The following is an 8,266-nucleotide window of genomic DNA, read 5'->3' as shown; positions in this document are numbered from 1 at the left end:
GCAATTGGAGTATCAAGGTTACCTAACGGGCACTTGGACTATGTAGGTTACCTAGCAGGCACTTTGACTATCTAGGTTAACTAACGGGCACTGGGAGTATATAGGTTGGCTAGCGAGCACTTGGACTATGTAGGTTCCCTAGCGGGCGCTTGGACTATGTAGGTTTCCTAGCGGGTACCTGGAGTGTCTAGGTTAACTAGCGGGCAATTGGACTGTCTAGGTTACCTAGTGGCCACTTGGACTATGTAGTTTACCTAGCAGGCACTTGGACTATGTAGGTTAACTAGCGGGCACTTGGACTATCTAGGTTACCTAGCGGGCACTTTGACTATGTACGTTCCCTAGCGGGCACTTGGGCTATCTACGTTACCTAGCGGGCACTTGGACTATGTAGGTTAACGAACGGGCCCTTGGACTATGTAGTTAACCTAGTGGTCACTTGGACTGTCTAGGTTACCGAGAGGGCATTTGGACTATGTAGGTTAACTAGCGGGCACTTGGACTATCTAGGTTAACTAGCGGGCCCTTCGTCTATGTAGGTTAACTAGCAGGCCCTTGGACAATGTAAGTTAACTAGAGGGCACTTGGATGATCCTGGTTAACTAGCGGGCACTTTGACTGTCTAGGTTAAGTAGCGGGCACTTGGACTATCTAGGTTAACTAGCGGGCACTTGGACTATGTAGGTTCCCTAGCGGGCATTTGGACTATATTGGTTACCTAGCGGGCACTTGGATTATGTAGGTTACCTAGCGGGCACTTGGATTATCTAGGTTAACTAACAGGCACTTGGACTATGTATGTTCCAGAGCGGGCAATTGGACTTTGTAGGTTCCCTAGCGGGGACTGGGACTATCTTGGTTCCCTAAAGGGCACTTGGACTATCTAGGTTACCGAACGGGCACTTGGACTATGTAAGTTAGGTAACGGGCACTTCTACTATCTAGGTTAACTAGTGGGAACTTGGACTATGTAGGTTACCTAGCGGACACTTTGACTATCTTGGTTACCTAGCGGGCACTTGGACTATGTAGGTTAATTAGCGGACACTTGGACGAACTAGGTTAACGAGCGGGCCGTTGGACTATGTAGGTTACCTAGCGGGCACTTGGACTATCTAGGTTAGCTAACAGGAACTTGGACTATCTAGGTTACCTAGCGAGCACTTGGTCTATGTACAAACCCTAGCGGTCACTTGGACTATATTGGTTACCTAGCGGACACTAGGACGATCTAGGTTAACTAGCGGGCACTTGGACTATCTAGGTTAACTAGCGGGCCCTTGGGCTATCTAGGTGTACTAGCGGACACTTGGACTATCTAGGTTAACTAGCGGGCACTTGGACTATGTAGGTTACCTAGCGGGCACATGGACTATGTAGGTTACCTAGCGGGCACTTGGACTATCTAGGTTACCTAGCGGGCACTTGGACTATGTAGGTTAACTCGAAGGCACTTGGACTATCAAGGTTACCAAGCGGGCTCTTGGACTATATAGGTTACTAGCGGGCACTTGGACTATCTAGGTTAACTAGCGGGCCCTTGGACTATCTAGGTTACCTAGCGGGCACTTGGACTATCTAGGTTAACTAGCGGGCACTTGGACTATCTAGGGTAACTAGCGGGCACTTGGAGTATGTAGGTTAACTAGAAGGCACTTGGACTATCAAGGTTACCTAGCGGGCTCTTGGACTATGTAGGTTACCTAGCGGGCACTTGGTCTATCTAGGTTAACGAACGGGCACTTGGACTATGTTGGTTAACTAGCGGACACTTGGACAATCTAGGGTAGCTAACGGGCAATTGGAGTATCAAGGTTACCTAACGGGCACTTGGACTATGTAGGTTACCTAGCAGGCACTTTGACTATCTAGGTTAACTAACGGGCACTGGGAGTATATAGGTTGGCTAGCGAGCACTTGGACTATGTAGGTTCCCTAGCGGGCGCTTGGACTATGTAGGTTCCCTAGCGGGTACCTGGAGTGTCTAGGTTAACTAGCGGGCAATTGGACTGTCTAGGTTACCTAGTGGCCACTTGGACTATGTAGTTTACCTAGCAGGCACTTGGACTATGTAGGTTAACTAGCGGGCACTTGGACTATCTAGGTTACCTATCGGGCACTTTGACTATGTAGGTTACCTAGCGAGCACTTGGACTATATAGGTTCCCTAACGGGCACTTGGACTATGTAGGTTCCCTAGCGGTCACGTGGACTATGTAGGCTCCCTAAGGCACTTGGACTATGTAGGTTACCTATCGGGCACTTTGACTATGTAGGTTAACTAGCGGGCACTTGGACTATCCAGGTTACGAAGCGGGCACTTGTAATATGTAGGTTACCAAAAGGGCACTTGGACTATCTAGGGTAACGAATGGACACTTGGACTATATAGGTAAACTAGCGGGCACTTGGACTGTCTAGGTTACATAGCGTGCAATTGGCCTATCTAGGTTAACGAAAGGTCACTTGGACTATGTAGGTTAGCTAACAGGCACTTAGACTATCTAGGTTACCTAGCAGGCACTTGGACTATGTAGGTTACCTAGCGGACACTTGGACGATCTAGGGTAACTAGCGGACACTTGGACTACCTAGGTAAACTAGCGGGCCCTTGGACTATCTAGGTTACCTAGCGAGCACTTGGACTATCTAGGTTAACTAGCGGGCACTTGGACTATCTAGGTTACCTAGCGGGCACTTGGACTATGTAGGTTAACTAGAAGGCACTTGGACTATCAAGGTTACCTAGCGGGCTCTTGGACTATGTAGATTACCTAGCGGGTACTTGGACTGTCTAGGTTACCTAGCGGGCACTTGGACTATCTAGGTTAACAAACAGGCACTTGGACTATGTTGGTTAACTAGCGGACACTTGGACAATCTAGGTTAGCTAACGGGCAATTGGGCTATCAAGGTTACCTAACGGGCACTTGGACTATGTAGGTTACCTAGCAGGCACTTTGACTATCTAGGTTAACTAACGGGCACTGGGACTATGGAGGTTGGCTAGCGAGCATTTGGAATATGTAGGTTCCCTAGCGGGCGCTTGGACTATGTAGGTTCCCTAGCGGGTACTTGGACTGTCTAGGTTAACTATTGGGCTATTGGACTGTCTAGTTTACCTAGTGGGCACTTGGACTATGTAGTTTACCTAGCAGGCACTTGGACTATGTAGGTTAACTAGCGGGCACTTGGACTATCTAGGTTACCTAGCGGGCACTTTGACTATGTACGTTCCCTAGAGGGGACTTGGGCTATCTACGTTACCTAGCGGGCACTTGGACTATGTAGGTTAACGAACGGGCACTTGGACTATGTAGGTAACCTAGTGGTCACTTGGACTGTCTAGGTTACCGAGCGGGCATTTGGACTATGTAGGTTAACTAGCGGGCACTTGGACTATCTAGGTTAACTAGCGGGCCCTTCGTCTATGTAGGTTAACTAGCAGGCCCTTGAACAATGTAAGTTAACTAGAGGGCACTTGGATGATCCTGGTTAACTAGCGGGCACTTGGACTGTCTAGCTTAACTAGCGGGCACTTGGACTATCTAGGTTAACTAGCGAGCACTTGGACTATGTAGGTTCCTAGCGGGAATTTGGACTATATAGGTTACCTAGCGGGCACTTGGACTATGTAGGTTCCCTAGCGGGCACTTGGACTATCTAGGTTCCCTAAAGGGCACTTGTACTATGTAGGTTACCTAGCGGACAATTGGACAATCTAGGTTAACTAGCGTGCACTTGGACTATGTAGGTTAAGTAGCGGACACTTGCACTATGTAGGTTACCTAGCGGGCAATTGGACTATGTAGGTTAACTAGCAGGCCTTTGGACTATCTAGGTTACCTAGCAGGCACTTGGACTATGTAGGTTAACTAGCGGGCACTTGCACTCTCTAGGTTACCTAGCGGGTACTTGGACTATGTACCTTCCTTAGCGGGCACTTGGACTATCTATGTTATCTAGCGGGCACGTGGACTATGTAGGTTACCTAGCGGACCCTTGCACTATGTAGGTTACCTAGCGGGCATTTGGACTATGGAGGTTAACTAGAGGACACTTGGACGATCTAGGTTAACAAGTGGGCCCTTGGCTATGTAGGTTAACTAGCCGGCACTTGGACGGTATAGGTTAACTAGCGGGCACTTGGACGATCTAGGTTAACCAGCGGGCACTTGGACTATCAAAGTTAACAAGCGAGCCCTTGGACTATGTAGGTTAACTAGCGGGCCCTTGGACTATCTAGGTTACCTAGATAGCATTTGGACTATCTAGGTTCCCTAGCGGGCATTTGGACTATGTGGGTTCCATAGCGGGCACTTGGACTATGTAGGTTCCCTATCGGGTACTTGCACTATGTAGGTTTCTATCGGGCATTTGGACTATGTAGGTTAACTAGCGGGCACTGGGACATCTAGGTTACCTAGCGGGCACTAGGTCTATGTACAAACCCTAGCGGGCACTTGGACTATCTGGGATAACTAGCGGGCACTTGTACTATCTAGGTTACCTAGCTGGCACTTGGACTGTGTAGGTCAAGTAGCGGGCCCTTGGACTATCTAGGTTAACGAACGGACACTTGGACTATGTAGTTAACCTAGCGGGAACTTGGACTGTATAGGTTACATAGCGGGCACTTGGAATATCTAGGTTAACGAACGGGCACTTGGACTATGTATGTTAGCTAACAGGCAGTTTGACAATCTAGGTTACCTAGCAGGCACTTGGACTATGTAGGTTACCTAGCAGACACTTGGACGATCTAGGTTATCTAGTAGGCACTTGGACTATCTAGGTTAACTAGTGGGCCCTTGGACTATCTAGGTTTACTAGCGGGCACTTGGACTATCTAGGTTAACTAGCGGGCACTTGGATTATCTAGGTTAACGAACGGGCACTTGGACTATGTATGTTAGCTAACAGGCACTATGACTATCTACGTTACCTAGCAGGCACTTGGACTATGTAGGTTACCTAGCGGGCACATGGACTATGTAGGTTATCTAGCGGGCACTTGGACTATCTAGGTTACCTAGCGCGCACTTGGACTATCTAGGTTAACAAACGGGCACTTGGACTATGTAGGTTAACTAGCGGACACTTTGACTATCTAGGTTAGCTAACGGGCAATTGGACTATCAAGGTTACCTAACGGGCATGGACTATGTAGATTACCTAGCGGGCACTTGGACTATCTTGGTTACCTAGCAGGCACTTTGACTATCTAGGTTAACTAACGGGCACTTGGACAATGTAGGTTGCCTAGCGAGCATTTGGACTATGTAAGTTCCCTAGCGGGCGCTTGGACTATGTAGGTTCCCTAGCGGGTACTTGGACTGTCTAGGTTAACTAGCGGGCAATTGGACTGTCTAGGTTACCTAGTGGGCACTTGGACTATGTAGTTTACCTAGCAGGCACTTGGACTATGTAGGTTAACTAGCGGGCACTTGGACTATCTAGGTTACCTAGCGGGCCTTTGGACTATGTACGTTCCCTAGTGGGCACTTGGGCTATCTACGTTACCTAGCGGGCACTTGGACTATGTAGGTTAACAAACGGGCAGTTGGACTATGTAGGTAACCTAATGGTCACTTGGACTGTCTAGGTTACCTAGCGGGGTCTTGGACTATGTAGGTTAACTAGCGGGCTCTTGGTCTATGTAGGTTAACTAGCAGGCCCTTGGACTATGTAAGTCAACTAGAGGGCACTTGGACGATCCTAGTTAACTAGCGGGCAAGTGGACTATCTAGGTTAACTAGCGGGCACTTGGACTATCTAGGGTAACTAGCGGGTACTTGGACTATCTAGGTTAACTAGCGGGCACTTGGACTATCTAGGTTACCTAGCGGGCGCTTGGACTATATAGGTTAAGTATAAGGCACTTGGACTATCAAGGTTACCTAGCGGGCCCTTGGACTATGTAGGTTACCTAGCGGGCACTTGGACTGTCTAGGTTACCTAGCGGGCACTTAGACTATCTATGTTAACGAACGGACACTTGGACTATGTTGGTTAACTAGCGGACACTTGTACAATCTAGGTTAGCTAACGGGCAATTGGACTATCAAGGTTACCTAACGGGCACTTGGACTATGTAGGTTACCTAGCAGGCACTTTGAATATCTAGGTTAACTAAAGGGCACTGGGACTACGTAGGTTGGCTAGCGAGCACTTGGAGTATGTAGGTTCTCTAGCTGTCGCTTGGACTATGTAGGTTCCCTAGCGGGTACTTGGACTATCTTGGTGACCTAGCAGGCCCGTTGACTATCTAGGTTAACTAACGGGCACTTGGACTATGTAGGTTGCCTAGCGAGCATTTGTACTATGTAGGTTCCCTAGCGGGCGCTTGGACTATGTAGGTTCCCTAGCGGGTACTTGGACAGTCTAGGTTAACTAGCGGGCAATTGGACTGTCTAGGTTACCTAGTGGGCACTTGGACTATGTAGTTTACCTAGCAGGCACTTGGACTATGTAGGTTAACTAGCGGGCACTTGGACTATCTAGGTTACCTAGCGGGCACTTTGACTATGTACGTTCCCTAGCGGGCACTTGAGCTATCTACATTACCTAGCGGGCACTTGGACTATGTAGGTTAACGAACGGGCACTTGGACTATGTAGGTAACCTAGTGGTCACTTGGACTGTCTTGGTTACCTAGCGGGCATTTGGACTATGTAGGTTAACTAGCGGGCACTTGGACTATCTAGGTTAACTAGCGGGCCCTTCGTCTATGGAGGTTAACTAGCAGGCCCTTGGACAATGTAAGTTAACTAGAGGGCACTTGGATGATCCTGGTTAACTAGCGGGCACTGGGACTGTCTAGGTTAACTAGCGGGCACTTGGACTATCTAGGTTAACTAGCGGGCACTTGGACTATGTAGGTTCCCTAGCGGGCATTTGGACTATATTGGTTACCAAGCGGGCACTTGGATTATGTAGGTTACCTAGCGGGCACTTGGACTATGTAGGTTAACTAGCGGGCACTTGGATTATCTAAGTTAACTAACAGGCACTTGGACTATGTATGTTCCAGAGCGGGCATTTGGACTATGTAGGTTCCCTAGCGGGCACTTGGACTATCTAGGTTCCCTAAAGGGCACTTGATCTATCTAGGTTACCGAACAGGCACTTGGACTATGTAGGTTAGGTAACGGGCACTTCTACTATCTAGGTTAAGTAGTGGGAACTTGGACTATGTAGGTTACCTAGCGGACACTTTGACTATCTTGGTTACCTAGCGGGCACTTGGACTATGTAGGTTAATTAGCGGACACTTGGACGAACTAGGTTAGCTAACAGGAACTTGGACTATCTAGGTTACCTAGCGGGCACTTGGTCTATGTACAAACCCTAGCGGTCACTTGGACTATATGGGTTACCTAGCGGGCACTTGTACTATCTAGGTTACCTAGCTGGCACTTGGACTATCTAGGTTAACTAGTGGGCCCTAGGACTATCTAGGTTTACTAGCGGGCACTTGGACTATCTAGGTTAACTAGCGGGCACTTGGACTATCTAGGTTAATGAACGGGCACTTGGACTATGTAGGTTAGCTAACAGGCACTTTGACTATCTAGGTTACCTAGCAGGCACTTGGACTATGTAGGTTACCTAGCGGACACTAGGACGATCTAGGTTAACTAGCGGGCACTTGGACTATCTAGGTTAACTAGCGGGCCCTTGGGCTATCTAGGTGTACTAGCGGACACTTGGACTATCTAGGTTAACTAGCGGGCACTTGGACTATGTAGGTTACCTAGCGGGCACATGGACTACGTAGGTTACCTAGCGGGCACTTGGACTATCTAGGTTACCTAGCGGGCACTTGGACTATGTAGGTTAACTCGAAGGCACTTGGACTATCAAGGTTACCAAGCGGGCTCTTGGACTATATAGGTTACTAGCGGGCACTTGGACTATCTAGGTTAACTAGCGGGCCCTTGGACTATCTAGGTTACCTAGCGGGCACTTGGACTATCTAGGTTAACTAGCGGGCACTTGGACTATCTAGGGTAACTAGCGGGCACTTGGAGTATGTAGGTTAACTAGAAGGCACTTGGACTATCAAGGTTACCTAGCGGGCTCTTGGACTATGTAGGTTACCTAGCGGGCACTTGGTCTATCTAGGTTAACGAACGGGCACTTGGACTATGTTGGTTAACTAGCGGACACTTGGACAATCTAGGGTAGCTAACGGGCAATTGGAGTATCAAGGTTACCTAACGGGCACTTGGACTATGTAGGTTACCTAGCAGGCACTTTGACT

Source organism: Tenrec ecaudatus, unplaced genomic scaffold (assembly GCF_050624435.1).
Source record: "Tenrec ecaudatus isolate mTenEca1 unplaced genomic scaffold, mTenEca1.hap1 Scaffold_90, whole genome shotgun sequence".
NCBI classification, from domain to species: Eukaryota; Metazoa; Chordata; class Mammalia; order Afrosoricida; family Tenrecidae; genus Tenrec; species Tenrec ecaudatus.
This window is presented reverse-complemented; position numbering follows the sequence as displayed.